Source organism: Hibiscus syriacus, unplaced genomic scaffold (genome assembly GCF_006381635.1).
Source record: "Hibiscus syriacus cultivar Baekdansim isolate YM2019G1 unplaced genomic scaffold, ASM638163v2 tig00001349_pilon, whole genome shotgun sequence".
Classification (NCBI taxonomy): domain Eukaryota; kingdom Viridiplantae; phylum Streptophyta; class Magnoliopsida; order Malvales; family Malvaceae; genus Hibiscus; species Hibiscus syriacus.
Window position 1 is genome coordinate 1 of NW_024061867.1, and position 19,573 is coordinate 19,573.

Here is a 19,573-nt window from a genome sequence, read left to right on the forward strand (position 1 = left end):
CCTTTAATATTCTACTCATATACATACTTAAACTAATTTATACCCATTTATTTCATCTTAAACCTCAAAATTCTATCTCCATAGAAATCAATAATCACACCAAATGTTCCATGTTACTCAAACTTAATTCTAACACTTCTAGCTTCTCATTCTCATATATGACAAGTCAAATTCATCCTCTAAATTCATTTAAAACCTTTTTATTCAAATTTTAACTTAAATACTCCAATCTTTGATCCATATTATCTTTTCATCTTATAGTTTTAAGATAACTTAAGCTTTTAAGCTTAAGTATCATCTTATGATTAAAACACAATCTTAATTTCAACTAAAAACCAACTAATAAGAAATCTCACCTTGCTCTTGGCTTCCACGTGAAGAAGAAAGGAGAATAGAGAACTCTGGAAACTGGAACCTTGCTCCCTTCATTTCCCGTTTATCCATATAAAAGGAAGAAAAAAATCTTTCTGTGAAATTACCATTATACCCTTCATCTAATCCAATAAGGAATTATCATATCTAAATCATTGAACTTTCAGCTATCCACTTTTATCCCCAAATTCTAAATTTTACCATTTAATCACTAACCCGTATTAAGGATGTTACAAATCTCCCCTCCTTTTAAGAAAATTCATCCCCAAATTTTCATTGCACACTTTTTGATAAGAACATTTCTCCTAATGTTCTATGTTGCTCATCTACTTACTCTATCAATCCTTTGGTTCTTCAACTAACTTTTCCTATATTCATTCATTACTGTCGCTTTATATAACCAGTAGCATCAATTTTTATCGCTCAAAATCATAACTCAATCAAATTCTTGAGCAATCTTTAATTGCCTTGCAATAATAACCAACTTTTTCCAACATCACTTAACTACTTCTAAACTTCCTTAATACATATAAATCATTCTTTATTCCTCTGATTAATCTGCTTGACCAAGAACATAAAATTTATCACATCTGCTTCTTTAAACTTTATCCTTTCATTTCCTTATTCCATTATTCCTTTATTCAAACAATCAAATCTTCTTATACAATCATATATTTCTTTCATGCTCACATACTCTTTTCCTCTCACTTATGCTCATCTCAGATTACTGATCTTTATCATCTCTTCATAACTTTGATAATCAACACTCCTGCAGATCTTATTCTTCGTAAAGTCCTTATTCAAATCACAATACACATATCCTTGACTTCCTTCAACATAATAAGCTTTTACTCTTTCACCACATCACCCGTACATAATCAATCCATAACCATTTACAATTTACGCCATACTCTGTAGCTTATCCTGTCTCATCTTTAATCTTTTAACTACATTCTTCATCACTTAACTTTGTCAGTAACAGTTCTTCCAATCATATGCACTCTTTCCGTCGAAACTAACTCAGTATTTATTTGTTTAAGTTATTCAACTCACATTTTTACTCGTTCACACCACAATTTTTCCTGGGTTCAAACTCAGACATTACCCTTTTCCTTTCTAAACTTAATTTCATATTCATTCTTAACTCCTTATTTAATCTTCCAGTACCAAACTCTACTATTCAAACGTATTTGTCTTCCCAGATTTGATCATTTGATATGGAATACAACTAATTCCAACCAAGGTTGTATTTGAAACCCAAACTAACCAATTCTTTTTTAATCCTTTGAACTCTCTCCTTAGAACTTAACACTATAACCTCCTTCCATCGGAAACATCCATTCATAACCACTTGCATATCTCATTTCCTTTACTTTAGCCTAATAGTAATTCCTTCAGTTTATCAAACCCATTCTTATCCATACACGTTTCAATTCCCTTTGTTTCAATTCATAACCTCTATCTCCATATATTTTATACACTTGTTACTGATGCACTTATTCTTAAGCTTTCTGTAAATACTCACCACATCATTTGATCTTTTAACTTTCTTATGATGACACTTGTTCACCATATTCTATCGTATCCATGAAATAATAAGAATACTTCATATCACTTTTCTGATTCGAACCTGTGAAAACTTCTATCATTATTCTAATATGATTTCAACTTTCTGAAATCAGTCTTTGATCTTATGAGGCACTTCCTGAGGTGTCCGCTCTTCCTCTTGCCTGGCCAGGGCAGGTGAATTTCTACTACCATCAGGTTCACCCCTCAATCTTTGAAATTTTTCCTAATAGATTTCTACTATATTAAACTAATCTTATTCTATTAGCAAGACAACATACTCCTTACAATGTCATATCAGAAAATTTTCACTTTGTGTTGGCATGTACATTTTATGACACTTTGGACTTCGGTTTACGCCAAGAATCGATTAAACCTTAGCTCTGATACCATTAATTGTAACACCGCCAACCCGTACCCGACCCGAATACGAGTCTGAGGTGTCATATTGACTTTTCAAACTTTGACTCATGACAAAAACTCGAGAAAATTTAAAACTTTTATTAAAGTCATAGATGTTTATTTAACTCAATCAATTTGTGCATGCCAACTATATCAATATACAGAATCCATCTAATTCAAGATATCTTTTCTCTGATCTTCGGTAAGAAGTACTGAACTGTCTTGCTCCTCTTCACTTTTCTTCTAGCTTTCCGGAACCTACGTGTGAAATACTCACACGCTAAGTCGATGACTTAGTGAGGCATAAACATATAATTCCTACTAATGCATTCAATCTATACTTATTATATCAGACACAATCATACATTCTGTCATGCAACCACTATCCACTTGTACACACACCATTCACATTTCTATCATATATCATTATAAGTAATCCAATTTAACAATTGATCTGGTACCTATTATATTAGTTTTGTCATATAACACACACATCATTTCTCAAGGAAGGACACATCACATCATAATTCTTATAACAGGTTTCATAGCACAAAACATGTAAATCATATGTAAGGTATTTATATTATCTCTTTATTAGTCTTATTTTCGTTCTTTATCTTTTTGTCATATGTTCTTGCATCTATTCCTCTTAACCAAGCTATATACACATCTCATATCACATTTATCACTTCACACCATAAAGATTACAAACCAATCGCATACTATCATGCAAGGTTCTTTTATATTATTTCCTTTATTAGCCCATGTACACATGTGAGAACCATAGATATGTGAGTCTATAGAGGTTGCACTAATGCTGTCACCACAGCTCATATAAATTGCACCGAAGTTCCATAAGGTTGTCCCTAAGGACCACATATCATTCCTTAAGAATCATATACATATGCAAGGATCAAGTATGTGTCTCAAAAGACCTCACACATGTTCCAAGGAATACATATATGTCCCTAAGGACCACGTAGACCCTCGACTCTTGGCATGCCAACTATACCCCTAGCTCTCAAGACACATAACATGGCATCTTCTTTTATACTTATCATTTCACATAACATAGTTCACTTTCACATATCACGTAGCTTATATACTTTTCGTGTCATTTTACATTTCTTGAGACCTTGCTTACATTCTATTATTATGACTTCTCATAATTACATATACACATAATCTTATAGTTCATTCACATAGCTCATCATAAATTTTTATAAGATCACACTCATTCACGTAGATCATTTCCATATATTCACCTGTATCTATTTGTTTCTCATATAATCACATAGTCTTATAATATTTCATACTACCTCATACATCACATCACCTAGATACATACTCAAATACTCATAGTTATAGTTTAAATTATTCCTATTCACATCATTCATGGTCATATAGCTTCCATCACAAAAGTCACTTATTTTATCTCTTTTCATGTATTCATATTTATCATATAACACATAACCTATGTCATATTTATAAAACAGTATTTTATATTCTATGTGCATATCATCACTTTATATCCAAATCTCCTAAGATATTTATTCTCAGTTCCTTTTATAGTTCAGTCTTATCTAGTTTTCCTCCATTCTCCATAAATCTTACAACTCTAATGCACAATTTCCCAAATTGATCATATCATACTTACTTGTCTCATTTTGTTTCTTATTATTATATAACCTTTACCATATTTGCCTAATTCAGTTCACATACTTATCACATATGCAAGTCTTCTAATAAATTATCATCAAAAGCTCCTATAATCTCCTATAACTTCATAGATCTTTACCATGTAATTGATCTTACATATCCCTATAACCAGTTCTATCAATATCTCCTATATATATATATATTAATCTCATATTATTCTATAGTAATGTTATTTAACTTATCTCACATTTTATTTAATCCCTTAAGTGATTCCACCATTCCCTTATATCTAAATCAGGTAATTTATATCTTGTTCCATATTTTTGTCACTTTCACTTGTTAACACATAAGTCGTGGTTACTTTACATAATTTGTGATCCTATAACTTATATCTCATGTTCATATAGCTCATATAACAATTTTCCTATAATACATAAATCATTGTCATATAACACATATCATAAATTCATACCACATAACATATACGAACAAAACATATTCACACAATATCAAACATAATCATTCTACTCCTACAATCATTGGAAACAGACTTGTCGCAAGTCTAATTTCCATATACAATACGTATATTATAATAATACGCACTCACCTGGCCTCACTAGTCAATATCGATCTCTTATCTTTTCCTTGATCGATCTTACTTGCTAAATATACGGAATTGCTTTACGCTTAGAATCTACATAAATGTACATTTTAAGGCAATTATTAGATACCTACACCTTGTTAATTGGATATAGCAACTTAAACGAACCTATTAAACCAATATTCATAACTTTTCTTTAGAGGGGAATCGTTCCCCTATGACATTCTGTATTTCTGGTTCGGTTGAGGGGTACCGATTCCCATTGAATGGGTACCGATTCCCATTGAATGGGTACCGATTCCCATTGAATGGGTACCGATTCCCCTAGCCCATAAATCATGTTTTGAGCTCGAAAATCACTTCATTTTCAGCTCCACACTTCCTATTTCACTTCCTTTAATATTCTTAACTCATATATACATACTTAAACTAATTTATACCCATTATTTTATCTTAAACCTCAAAATTCTATTATCCATATAATAATCAATACACACCAAATTTTCCATGTTACTCAAACTTAATTCTAACACTTCTAGCTTCTCATTCTCATAGATGACAAGCCAAATTCATCCTCTAAATTCATTTAAACCTTCTTATTTAAAATTCACTTAAAAAACTCCAATCTTTGATCCATATTATCTTTTCATCTTATAGTTTTAAGATAACTTAAGCTTTCCTTTAGCTTAAGTATCATCTTATGATTAAAACCCAAGCTTAATTAACTAAACCACTAATAAGAAATCTCACCTTTGCTCTTGGCTTCCACACGTGAAGAAGAAATGAGAAAAAGAGAACTCTGGAAACTAGAACCTTGCTCCCTTCATTTCCACGTGTTATATCCTATATAAGGAGGAAGAAAAAAATCTTTCTTATGAAATTACCATTATACCCTTCATCTAATCCAATAAGGAATTATTCATATCTAAATCATAAACTTTCAACTATCCTACTTTATCCCCAAATTCTAAAATTTTACCATTAATCACAACCGGTATTGAGGATGTTACAGTAATCTTTATCTATTCTCATTCAATTCTGAGAAAGATAAGGATGGGTAATGAAGAATGGCCCATGGCATAGCTACAATAAACCCTTGTTGCTTAGGAAATGGGAACCGAACATGTCAAAACTGAATTTTGACTTATCTAGAATCCTTATTTTGGTACATTTATTCATGTCCCTCTAGAATTGTTTTCGAATGTAGGCCTTAGCTATATTGCAAGTTCCATAGGTTTCCTTCTTTCTATGGATTTTGTCATTGCGATTAAAACTAAACTCGAATTTACGAAAGTTTGTATTGAGATTGGGGCAACTGATATAATCCCTAAGTACATCGATGTTATCCTTAACAATGGTCAAACAATCTCAATTATGTTGAAGTACCGTGGCTCCCTCCCTGTTGTAATAACTGTAATATGTTTGGTCATAGTACAAAAGGATGCAAGCATAACTCAAGTTTTTTCCCAACCTCAATCTTATTTAGAGGAAAAAAGACACTGTCACCTCTTCTACACTGACTCCAGAGGCAGTTTGTACTGAGGATAAATAGGCTCTTAAATCGTAGTTCCGAATTGTCTGTGAATAGTCTTTGTAAGGATAATGTACATGAAATCTATTAGCTTCAGACCCTTCCTTTTCTTCTATCCTGGTTCAGAGACAATTTGTACTGAGGAAAACCAAGTCCTAAATTCTACTGTTCCTGAATTGACTGTGAATAACTCTGTAAGGATAATGTGGCAGAAGAAAATGCTAAGCTTCCTGATCTGTTAGGCAAGAATGTTGATACCATTCCAATCCCAGCAACTACTAAGAGAGGAAGAGGAAGGCCATCAAAAGAAAACAAAGTCTTAACAGGTTCTGCTAATCGATTCGAAATACTTAATTCGATCGATGAGGTTCATCATTCCTCAGAGAACAAAGATAAAAAACATAGAGCTGCAGCTTCAGGTGTGGCTGATCTGATCAAAGAGCTTAAATTAAAAAGAAGACTCACCTCGACAAGTCTAAGGGTTCTATAGTTGGAAGTAAAGAAGGGGACTTGGGCTCCTCTTCACAAGGTAAATGATTTCTGGAATGTAGGAGGGTTAACAACCCATCTTAAACAAGGCAAAATCCTTAAAAGGGCTGTAAAAATAAAGTTGATATTCTCTGTTTGATGGAAACTCGAGTGAAAGTTGAAAAATCAGCTGACATCTTAGCAACATCCTTTGAGACTTGGAATGTTCTTAATAATTACGATTATGTAGAGAATGGAAGAATTTGGTTTTGTGGAGAAAAGATATTGACCTCACATTATGTTATGGGGCTCAAAGCATCTCAGTAAAAGGAATGTTCCATGAAGATCCCTTCATTATTACTGCAATCTACGGCAGTAATAACGGAATCACGAGAAGGCAGCTTTGGATCGACCTTAGACATATAAATCAAACTTTTGTAAACCAAACAAATTATTCTCAAGAGAATCAAAATAATCAAATGGATTGAATTGATAATTTTTATAGATTATTAGATTATGTATATATAATAAAATAGTTGAATTGATTTATTCTTAATGGATATTTAATTCCATATAAATATAAAATAAATTCAAAAGTTTGTATGATTTAGATTTTCAAAATCAATGCTCAACCCATATTAATTTTAAAACATTCTATTAATTCAATTTAACTACCATTTGTTCACTCTATATTTAGATAACCATTGTCACATTTAGGACTAGATTGAATACAGTTCGATTGAGTAATCACAGTAATTAATAGATCACGTTGAACTGAAGGAATTAATTCATCCTAATCACACTTCGATTCTTAAGGGGAGTGTAACAATTAAAGTTATCATAATATTTTAAAAAAAATATCATCTAATCCTATTAAATTATTTTTAATTATATTATATCAACTAAATATGTATAAAAATAGTATAATTATTCTCTTTCAATTATCCTATTCCTATAGTGTTAAAACATCAATAATTAACACTATTTATTAATGATGAACAGATTTGAATTTGAATTTTTTAATAAAAAAATAGAGTATTGAATAAAATAATGGAGATGTGATAAGTACAGATTTAGGTTTTGGAAGATTGGTTTTGAAGTGGAAAGAGGTCCCATGACACTACAAGTGATATTTCTGCATTATCTTTTCTGCAACACCACCATTTCCCCTTTCTTATGAATTCACATGTTGAAGTGAAAAATGAAGCCAGAAGAACAAGTATGCTTGAACAATTACCATTTCCAACACACCACAGGTCTCTTTCTTTCCCTCTTCATTATTGTGTGGAATGAGATTTTGAATCTCTTTCTCAACTTATTTTTTAGCCCAAAAAAATAATAATCAAAATGAACCACATAAATGCTACACCTCCACCCATAAGTGTACTTACCTCTAAACATCACTCGCACGACCCCATGGAAGCCGCTTCGCTGCCTACGATTTCGTACTCATCCCTTCATCATCTCTTCTTCTTCGTCATCGCCGTCGTCTTGGTTTTGATCGCTTTCTAAGTCTTCCATTCCGTGATCACGTTGGTGGTGCTGTTGATAAGGCTCGGAAGAGGAGGAGGAGGAGCCATTGCTGCTCGGGAGTACCATCAAGGGAACTGAGTTTTCGGGTTTTATTTGATTGGAGGAGCTGTCATGTTTGTTCTTTTCTCTGTATAAAGCATCAAGTTGGTGAAAGTAGGGACATGTTTTGGAATCATCGGGTCTTGTCTTGTGGTTATCTTTAACCTTCTTAAGTACTTGTTTATGTTCTCCCATTTCTCTTTGCATCGTTTGGCATTGCGATGTAACCCAACCTTTTCATTGCAGCTGATACTCCTCCCATAATGGTCCTTTTGGACCACTGTCGTGGTATTTATTGTCCAGCCTATTCCTTAGCTCAATCAATGCTTGAACCTCCACTTTAGGCCATCTCGATGGGCTTGGCCTGTAACTTGGATCCCCATTCTCCGTCTTTGACACAGATAAATCCAGCGGAGGCTGTGGAGCAGGCACTGCTGCTGCAGCCGCTGGTAGTGGCGGCAGTGCTTGTGCCACCGTCGTATCGACGGTGTTGGCGGTGGATTATTTAATTTATTTGTGTCTGGCCGGGTTTTGCTGGTCGGATATTTTTGCAGGAACGCCTTTAGAGCTGCATTCTTTGCCGCTGCTATTGATCTTTCTTGGGCTAATAATTCGCGTTCTCTATTTTTCTCGCCTCTTGCGTTCGCCAAGCTTCTTCACGAGTCATTCTTTCCTGCTCGTGTTTCTCTAATGCTTCCAGGAATTTCTTCTGCATCTCCTCCTGCTCTTGAACCACCTGCTTCATTAGCTTCTCGAAAAAGCCCTTCCATTTTCGTTTCCTCTTCCTTCGACCTTCCAATTCTAAATCCGAAGACGTCGATGAGGAGGTCGAATCCGACATTAGATCTGCGGAGATATTAGGAAAAGAAGGAATTGTAGGGTTTATGTTTATCGGTACAATGTTTTGAGGCAAACTGGGTAGTACTGTTGTTGCTGATAGAAAAGTGACATTATTAGTCTGACTCGGAGGATTATTAGCTGCGCCATTGTCGCCTGGGGCTGAACTGGAGGCTTTAGTATTGGCGGCGGCAGCGCTGCTGCAGCTGTTGCTGGGGAGTGAGCGGAAAGATGGGTTTCCAGGGCTAGAAGTTGATCGGAAAAACGATAAGTCTTGCCGTCTGATTTACCAGTTCGGCCATCTTTGGTCCTCTTTGTGATACTTGAAAACATTCTCGAATTTCTCCTTGCATTTCTTGGCACTTCGATGATACCCAAGCTCTGCTAGTTTCCTGATATCGACGTTAGAGAAAACTTATACTTCAATTCAGCAGTAAAAAAAAAAACCCCCAAACGCTGATTCCCACGTAAAATAAACTACGAACTGAATTTCACATATATCCAAACAATAAAATTTTAATAGAAGCATAAAGAAGAACTATGTTAATGGGAACTGATGACGGGAAAGTAGAGAGAAATGGACTAAAAATTATGAGCAAAATCCAGCTTAAGATTCCCTGTGAAAATATTGGGAAAAGCAAATGCCAGAAATGATAAAAAAATCCAATACCCGAAATGTCCAAATATCTTAATCATATGGACACTGAAGATGCTTAAATTCTCTCAACTTGAACTTATAAAGAGAAAATAAACAGAAAGAATACAATTCGAAAACACAGATCTCCACTCATTAAACATAAACGAACTTCAAATTTTCCATCGAGTTATCTGAAAAAGGGAATAATTAGTAATAATATCACCTGGAAACCTCTTCCCATAATGGACCCTTCCCATAATGACGCTAGCGTCACGAAAGGTAACATCCATGTCCGACCTTATCTTCAAGAGTGCCAAGTCTCTTGCCTCGGCCACCGGTGCCCCCGTAAAAACGCTCGCCTTCCTCAACCCTAACTCTCTCATCGTCACCCGAATTGCTATTATTGCCATTGGAGCCAAACATGTTGCCCGCTACGACGGCACCATCTCTTTCAGTACTGCTTCCATCACGAGCTCCACCGCTGCTAACCATAGAAGCAGCGGCGACGTTACCATCGCCGCCGCCGCTCCCAAGAGCACCAGCAGTTGTGTCACCACCACCCATCATATATGATTTTGCAGATACGACAACTTCGTTTATTTCTTTCACTTCTTTACCCCCACCCGGCAAGAGCTTGCGATTTACTTGCAGCTTTCAATGAAGAAAGGGAAAAATAATAAACTAATATGAAAAAAAAATGAACTCTGTACGCCTCTATTCGATCCTATCTCTCTGAACAGAGAAAAGAGGGTGGTGAATTGCTTCTTCGTTTTCAAAAATAGTTTTTGTTTGGGTGAATTTATTAGTAATTTGTTTTTGTTTGAGGGATCTGCTTGTCAATCTCAAGATTTTTCCTCATCCATTTTATTGGAATCGTAAGGATTTAATTTTATTTTTTTAAAAGACAGTCTGTTAAAAAAGTAACGAGTGGTATGGGTTTTATTGATTTATGAAATAATATATAGGAATTTATAATTTTTATATTGATTTGTATAGATATAAATAAAGCATAAAATTATTAATATAATAAACTTCGAAAAAAAACATAATGCATTTTAAATGCATACATCAAATATATGTAACAATTTAGGTTGAGTTTTAGAATTTTATAATTGCAAGAAGAAATAATAATAAATAATTTTAAAAAAAATGAGACATTGCAGTGGGATCCATTTTTGAAATAAAACATGTTAGACGTTGTAGGTCATGTATTAGGGGCCAAACCATTTATGAATCGATGTAAATTGGTGTCCATTTTCTGTTAGGTTGCAACCTACCGTCATATTATTATTTCCATGGCTATAAATCGATCTTAAGCCCCATCAATTTTATCCATGATTGGATTTTTTTTAAATGAATGTTATTATGAAAAATTGGGACCATTTAACTTGGTTGGTCAATTGGATTGTTTCACTAATCCTGTCTTAAGAGAGGTGACTTGTACCATACAATTAGTGTGGGATGTGACTCCCACGTCCAAATCAATAAGTTTAAAAAATTGATAATTTATTTAATTCAGATAATTTTAATATGATGAAGTTATCAATTTTATTTTTTTAATATTTTAAAATTATAAAAAAATCAATCTAACAGATTAAATTATGAAAATTTTAAATTAAACATTTGTTTTATTATTATTTAAGTGTTGTTAACATCGACCCGCATGAACCCATCGAGAATATACATTACATTATTTTTCTGTTACGTAGTTTTCAAATTCAACGGCCCTTTTGATTCAGTGCAAATGCCCTATGAGTTGTGATAAGGTTATTGATAGCTATTTCCAACATTATTTTTGGAAAGAGATTTGTCATTTCATGTTCAGTTTTATTTCTTTACTTAATCTCTGTTAAAAAAAACAAATAACGTCTATGATTTATGTTTCAAGTGCGATAATTCAAGTTTTCTTATTTTAATAAAACTGAGATTTAGAACTGGATATTTCTAATGTGTTTTACTTCATATGTTTCTTAGTAGTGTATAAAATATGTTCAAGGATTTTATCTTAATTTTAAAAATATTCAATTTAACTTTAAATATAATACTCTCTTTTCCCCCTAAAAAAATAACTAGTATAATAACCTTTGGTTAGTATTTAGCAAAAATCGAATGCAAGAATTAAAGGGTCAAATATTGGTACGATCACTTTTATTTTAGTTTTGTTCACTTTAGATCACCGATATTAAAAAAATTATAATTCATTTACTTATATTATTGATTTATTAAAGTTTGATCATTTACATTGTCGATTGTTACATTTGTTGATTGAGTGATTCATGTTAGTTTGATGATGACATATTAGTAAAGGGAATAATTTTAAATTTGACCCCTACACTTTAGATATAACATTATGTTAACCCTTGAAATTGATCAAAGTTTATCGTTGTTGGTCGTCACTTACATCGTCGCCACCGATCATTGTCATCGATGACTGTTGGATCCAAAAAAAAATTAGTTCGTTTCTGTTGGTCTCCTGAACGTGTATATGGTGTTCATTTCACTGAAAAATATCCTAAACTCAACATATATAACGATAAACAATGAGATTGATTTGTGCTATTGCTAGACTCAAATCATAACATTTAAATTTTTTATTTTTTTATTATTTCTACTTTCATACTCTTAATATTCTTGATACTTAAATTTAATATCTCAAGAAATAACCACAAGTAACGAAAAGTTACTAAAGTATAGACTAAAGGTTTTACTTTCACATGGGGATTGGGGTGGTACGTCATGTGAATGTAAACTCACACACGCACGCTGTCAACCATGTGTACATTTATGTCCCTCCAGCTCACCAAACACACATCCCACCTTCTTTCATCCTCAAATTTTCTCCTTTCTTACAACTTGACAATTCTCGTTCCCCATACATATACACCCTATAAATAGATAAATATTAAATTTATAAATATTATCTTTATCATATAGGGTTTTCTTTCCCCATCCCAAATTATTAAAACGTCATCATATATTCTGTGATTTTTCTCGACCTCTTATAATATATCATGAGATTGAGAAATTTGGTTGGTTGAATAAAATTATATGCTTTTAGACTATGGTTATGGGCTGTAATATGAAAAAAGGGTATAAAATAAAACATCAACTTGCTGTAAAAAGCAACCATCCACTGAGAAATGTCATCTTTTGATACTTTGTTTTCTAAAAAAAGGTAATGAGGCAATCACTTGAATGTGACTCATCGGCATGGGCTCAAATGAAATGTTCCAACGACTTGTAAACTTTTCGAACAATTATCACATCTTACACTTATCCTATTGGTTCTGTTATCTTCTAATTATGAAGTATATAGAAAAATAAAAGATGCTCTTATGCTCTACGTTATTTTTCATTTTTTTTATTTAAAAGACTTCGTATTTACGACATAAAATAAGGGTTCATTTATGGTAAGAATAAGATCCCCCCTCCCCAAAGAATAAAAAGGATTGAAGTGGAAGAAATGAGCAATCACAAAACCATGTGCGGACCGACTTAAATTGATCGTTTATGTACAAGACATTTACATTCAGTTTTGAGTAGAATTAGAACATGGAAGCGTTTGTTTGAACCTTGAGGCATGGATCACCCCATAAAATGTATTAATTATGGTTTGAGGACATATGTTTTGACAAATTCTAAAGTAAAACCCCATAAGTCCCATATTGAGAGATATAATGGAAAGGGAGAGTAATTACAAAAAGAAACACGTTTCTCCCCCCCCTCATTTTCACTTCCACTTGTTTGGATAAGAAGATAAGCTTTCGGGCTCGTATTAAAAGTGGGCCTACATAATTATTAAGAATAAACTACGTAATTTCTTTTTGAAATTTATTTTTTTTCTTCTATTTTACTTACGCTACTTTTAATTTTTTTAATTTATACATTGAACTTTCAAATTATTTATGTTTTTTCACTACAAATTATTTTTATTATTATTATATGATGTGACTTTTATTATAATTATTAAAATATAAAAATAATTTAAAATAAATAATAAAATAGTATTTTCACTTCTTCACCTTCTGCAACATCACCATTGCTCCTTCTCATCACTGTCAACCATCGTCGGCCTTCGGAACCGACAACTGTTTGATCTTAAATTATACTGAGAGACTCACTTTGACATGTCGAGTTCGAGTCTGGTGGTTGTTTCATCAGAAAATGTCCAAAAACCCATGAATCTTGACTAAAAAATTTCGATTTCCTCACTTTCGATCTCCTATTCATGGACTTCGGAGCATGTTATGACAAAATGGATGTTGGATTCAAATTCAGGGGATCGAGACGAAGCGACCCATGAAATCTGGAATCGAATGGCCAACATATAATGCAGTCAACATTTCGATTTTCTTACTTTTGATCGGATTTAGAGCATGTTTCGAAAAAAAATGGAGGTTGGATTTTGACTCAGGGGTTGGGGCAAAGCAACAGATGAAATCTGGGATCGAACGATCACTATCTACGATTGTCGACGATGGCGTCTAACGTTGGTGAACAACGAACGACCACCATCTGTTTTATTTTTATATTTTACATTATTTTTATATTAAATAATAAAAAATACTATGTCATACTAAAATAATAATAAATAATTCAAAATTACCAAAACATGAGTAATTCGAAATTTCAGTGAGTAAATTAAAAAAATTGAAAGTACAATAAATGAAATAAGAGAGAGAGAGACTAAAATTTAGTGAGGAGATGTGTAATTTATTCTATTATTAAATTAGTTTAAAATATTATAAATTTTAATATTCCGATGATATGTTTTATATGGAATATAACTTCATATATTATGATATTTGAATGCCACAACCGAAGCTTTTGATTTTGTACATAATTATTAATCTACTTTATAAATTTTAATATGCTAATGATATGCTTTTATATATTATGATATTTGAATTTCACATCCGAAGCTTTTGATTTTTGAACTAATGACACCATCACGCTAAAACAAGCAATGAAATGGAGTCTAAATTATTTAAGATGGTATAGAGAATTTTATTATTCATATTTGAACAGGAGACGTTAACGGTAATATATATTATTTTTGAACGGTAAAATAAAATATAGTTCGATAAAAATTGGATAATATATATATAAATAAATATATTGTATGGTCAACGCTTATCAGTGAGCTGTGCCACCGCGTGACTCGTAAGGTATACGGCTATACGCTACAGCAATGCATAAATTTTGGGTAAACTATCCTACTAGACACCTGATTATTGGTTTAGTCTATTTTGAACCAATACAAAATCTTGTAAATTTAATCACTAAAGTTACAAATTGTTATCAATTTAATCACTGATTGTTAAGTTGATAGTGAAATAACTGACATCAAAATTTTTAAATAGATAAAATGCCATATTTAATCTTTAATATTCTTAAATTTATTAATTTGGTCTTAATTCTAAATAGACGATAAAATCATTCCATTGACAGGAGACTAAATCATGTTTCCAAGATCAACTCTATATCGGCCTTGAACAGATATATCTACTCTAAAACAAGTTTCGACAACCTTTGAATCATTCATTCTCTGGTCTGGTTACGTCAACACATAAAAGATCAAATTCATTCTTGAAGATCGACTTTGAAACAAATTTTATTCATTTAACTCTCAACAACTCTTAAAACAAAATCATTCATCTAAGATTAACTACACGTGTCCCTTATATCTAAAACTTCAAAAAAAAAAGGTAATCGAATAATTTATCTAAAGATTGTAACTTGATTTCTTATTAATATTTTTTTCATTTGCACTGAAATTACAGAGTTGGTTTGAATTCACTTTTTAGTACAATTACCTCCTATTTTAAGTTAAAGGGCAGTTTAGGCATTGCATGATGTTTGTTGGTCCATCCTGTGGAAAAAATTGGAGGACAAATCCTAAACTGGTCCGAAGGAATTGTGCCTTTGCTAAGAGCAGTTGGAGGGAGTATTACTATCAGGCCCAATCAAAGGTTAAGGATTATTGATCTCATGCATGGAAATTAGGGGTAAATAAAACTATATTCAATTTGAAAAAAATATTATTTTTAAAATTTTAAGTTTTCTAAATTAATTTAAAGTTTTGATTGGAATTTTGAATGTTAAGTTAAATTTAAATTTGTGAAATTCAAATAATTGAAAATTTAAAAACTAAAATGATATGTTCCGATCTTTAGGTTAAGGAGGCTTCTTTTAGGGGATAGGGCCTAAAAATAATTTAGTGTTTGAAGTTTTTATGTAACACCCTAATTTAAAGGCTAAATTTTAAAAATTATAAAATATTGGATATAATTGGTATTTTGGAAGAAATTAATGATTAAATTGTAAAATCGTAAAGTTGGTAGACCATTTTAAGAAGTGTAGGAAGTTCAGTGACTAAACTCACGGTTTACCCATTTTTTATGGGATGAACTATAACCCTTCTCTGTGTGTTTTCTGTAGATTTTCCCAATTTTCCCTCTCCTTTAACCATCCTTTGAACTCCGATCTACTCACAGTCCAGCCCCCGTTTGACGAACCGAAACCATCATCGTGTTCGTTGAACAAAAACCCTCAAACCTTTCGTCATGAATTGTCGTTGTTTGTCGTACATGTCAACCGGAAGTATCGTCGGTTTTAACTCAATTTTCGTTGGTTTTTCGTCGATCCGACCATCCGTTTTCGACACCTCCCGCACCATCGTGTTCCTTGATCGTTCCGAGTCCACCGGTGTCCTCCGTGTCTCCGTAGTCGCCGACGCGTGAGGGGTGATGAAGTCAAAGCTTTCGATGTTTCGGAATCGAGCTCTCCACCATTCAAAATTTTGAACCGAGCTTAGTAAGTGTCTCAAAATCGCTTAAATTATTTTTAGAAAATTTTTCTGTAGTTTTTCCGTCGCCGAAGGAGGTCCCACGTGCCACCACTGCGCGTGGGAAAAGCTCTGCCGCGGCTTGGATGCATAAAAAAAACCGGTTTGACCGGTCTGACTCGAACCGACCCGAGCCATTGACCCGCGTTGACCGTTGACTTCTGTTGACCAGAACTTTGACCGGTCATTGAACGACCATTGACTTCTTCCGGGTAGACCTATCCTTAAGTTTTTCGATGTCCTGAATCTGTTTTTTGGGGTTCGTTTCGCCAAATTCGAACCCGATAAGCTGTTTTCACTGATTTATCATCCGATTTGATCCGTTTTTTGGAATTAAGCCCCTTTTTATAAAATTTCTATTGTTATGTATTTGAGGAATTATTAGAAGTTGAATTAAGAATCAAGGATGTTTGAATGGAAATTAATGGCCGATCAGTATTGCACAGAAATCGAGGTAATACTTTACTACATTTTCATGCTTTGTGGAACATGTTGATATTGGCAAATGCATGATTGAACATGTTTGGTCACTTTTGGGTTTTTAATTAATTCATACACTCGATATGGATGCGGTAAAAATTCGGTAAATGAATACGACTCGAATGACTGATATAAGAAATTGAGGGATTTTTTTGAATTAAATTACGAGTTCTGTGATCAGTGATAAAGGAATTAGCCTGGATATGTAACTTATAATTTATTTCATCAAAGGTTAAATATTAATGGTACTTGGATGAGAAATTATGAGAATACTCCGATAGGGTAAAATTACGAAAATACCCTTATGTTGTAAAAAGACAAGATTTGACCATGGAAGTTGGATAAAGGATTTTTAAAGATATATTGATCTGATGAAACTACTAATGTGCATAAGAAATGTTAGTTTTGCTTAGAAAATTTGGATAACCAGTTTTTAACCCCAAAAGAGTTTGGGCAAGATTCTAGAAGTCTATTAAAGAATCATTTCAAGATCAGAGAATGTTCGGGAAAGTAATTAACAATAGGATCTCTAAACAATAATTATTTTCATTAAGAGTTAATATCGAAATTATCTGGTTAAGAAATTACAAAAATGCCATTGAGAGGTAAAAATAGCCCGAGTTGACCCTGAATGAGAAAGTAATTTGAGGATTCGTACTTGACTCGATAAATTAAGGATTTGATTGTTAAGATTCTGTCTTTGTGCAGAAAAATTCCTGACATTACGTTTGTAAAATCTGAGAAGGCACTCGACCCGAAAATATCCAAGTTATGAGTAAATACCTGAAGAATAATTTATCGATAGTGCTCTTTTGACGGAATTGTACGAAATGACTGAAATAAATGATAAGTTTAAATTCGATAATAAGATTGGGCGAAAGGAAATGATTGTAATACACTGGATCTATAAAATGACCAGAATACCCCTATAATGGAAATGACCCAAGAATATCAACAAGCTCAGGAATGCTGGGATATCCTCGAGCTCTGTAATGAATGGAATAAAATTAAACACTAAAATGACCAAAATACCCTTATGACCTATACTGAGTAAATGACTTGGATTAATTAAGAAATCCAAATAAGCATAGACGTTGGACTACCTTTAAAAGTTATGGAACATAACTTAAGTGAGCCGATCAACCTTAATGATATGTCAGTACCTGAACGACATAAATATTACTTGAATGCATGTTTGTCTTCTCAAGTTTGGCTCGATGTTAATTTTGGAAGTATTCAGCTTAGCTCAACTCTAGATCGTATTCAGTACTAAGAATTTGATATTTGTTCGACAAATCAACCACGAAGACCGAACCAAACTGAACTGAACGGAAGTACAATATGTATCCGAAATTCAGAAACGTCTGAATTACTCTGGATAACCCTGAGGTAACTGGAATGGACTTGACTGCTAAATGAGCTAAGTAACCTCAATGACTGAGGATTAAGTAAGTGATTTGGATAAGTCTGGAAACTCTGATGAGTTTACAAGATGTACTATTCTTATGGGCCATGATCTACAAATCAAGCACATCAGTATTTCATGATATCGTGGAAGCGTGAAAATGAAATAAAGACCATTGGAAGATATATTCAGCGATGATTATGAAGATGATATGTAGACAAAAATTTATGGAATTAAAGAATAAATACCCTGGAATGGCAATGAATTGACCAGTCGACAAGCATTTATTCTGGGACCTATTCATCTCGAGTTGTTCGATTATTCGATCAATCGACATAGTTGTAAAGGTCCTGAATCTTCGTTCTTCCTTATCATCCCAAATTACTCTAGTCATATCTGAAAACACAAGTAACTCAGATGTAAAGGATTTTGAATACCCTTCTGATTACGTACAACTTCCGAAAATTGTCTGAATCAGATATGATCATGATAATTCATATTCTGAATAACTAATAATTCTGTCAGTTAATAAACTCTTCCAATAGTGATTCTAACTTCTGACATTCTATCTATAAACCGAAGATCCGTGTTTCTCTGCCCGATAAGATTATTCAGTATCTCTGAATAATATCTGGAAACTCTAGTGTGTTCCCTAATCATATGAATGTTTTATCTGATTTCCGATTTGAATTATGTTCTGATTTCCGATTTGAATTATGTTTTGATTTCTTATCTGAATTTTGTTCTGATTTATGATATGGATTCTTTTCTGATTTGAATTATGTTTTGATTTCTAATATCTCCGTTTACTGACGGAAAAATGTTTTAATTGGGCGGTTTATTGTTGGAGGAAGAATACTTACAGGTTCCTCGGTTTTGTGCTCATGGCCTTACTGTTGTGCAGGGGGTGTATGATTCTGGGGAACCTACACATTATGATGTATTCGGTTGGGGGAATTTATTATGGTTTTTGATAAATGTTTTATTTGGGGGTATTGTTGGAGGAAATATATATGCATGCTCCTCGGCTTTGTGCTCAGAGCCTTACTGTTGTGCAGGGGTTGTATAGTTCTGGGGAACCTATACATTTTGTTCGTGACAGATGGGGGAATTACTATGGTTTTTTTAAAATTTTAAAAATATGTTTTAAAAATATATGTATCTTTTCACTGATTTTGTGGGAACACACTAGATAA

The 19,573-nt window shown here is 33.1% G+C and overlaps 1 pseudogene; it reads right to left on the minus strand.

Annotated features, from left to right (window-relative positions):
* Positions 1-7,999: 7,999 nt before the first annotated feature.
* Positions 8,000-10,319, minus strand: LOC120125627 (annotated as a pseudogene).
* Between the last annotated feature and the right edge of the window lie 9,254 nt (positions 10,320-19,573).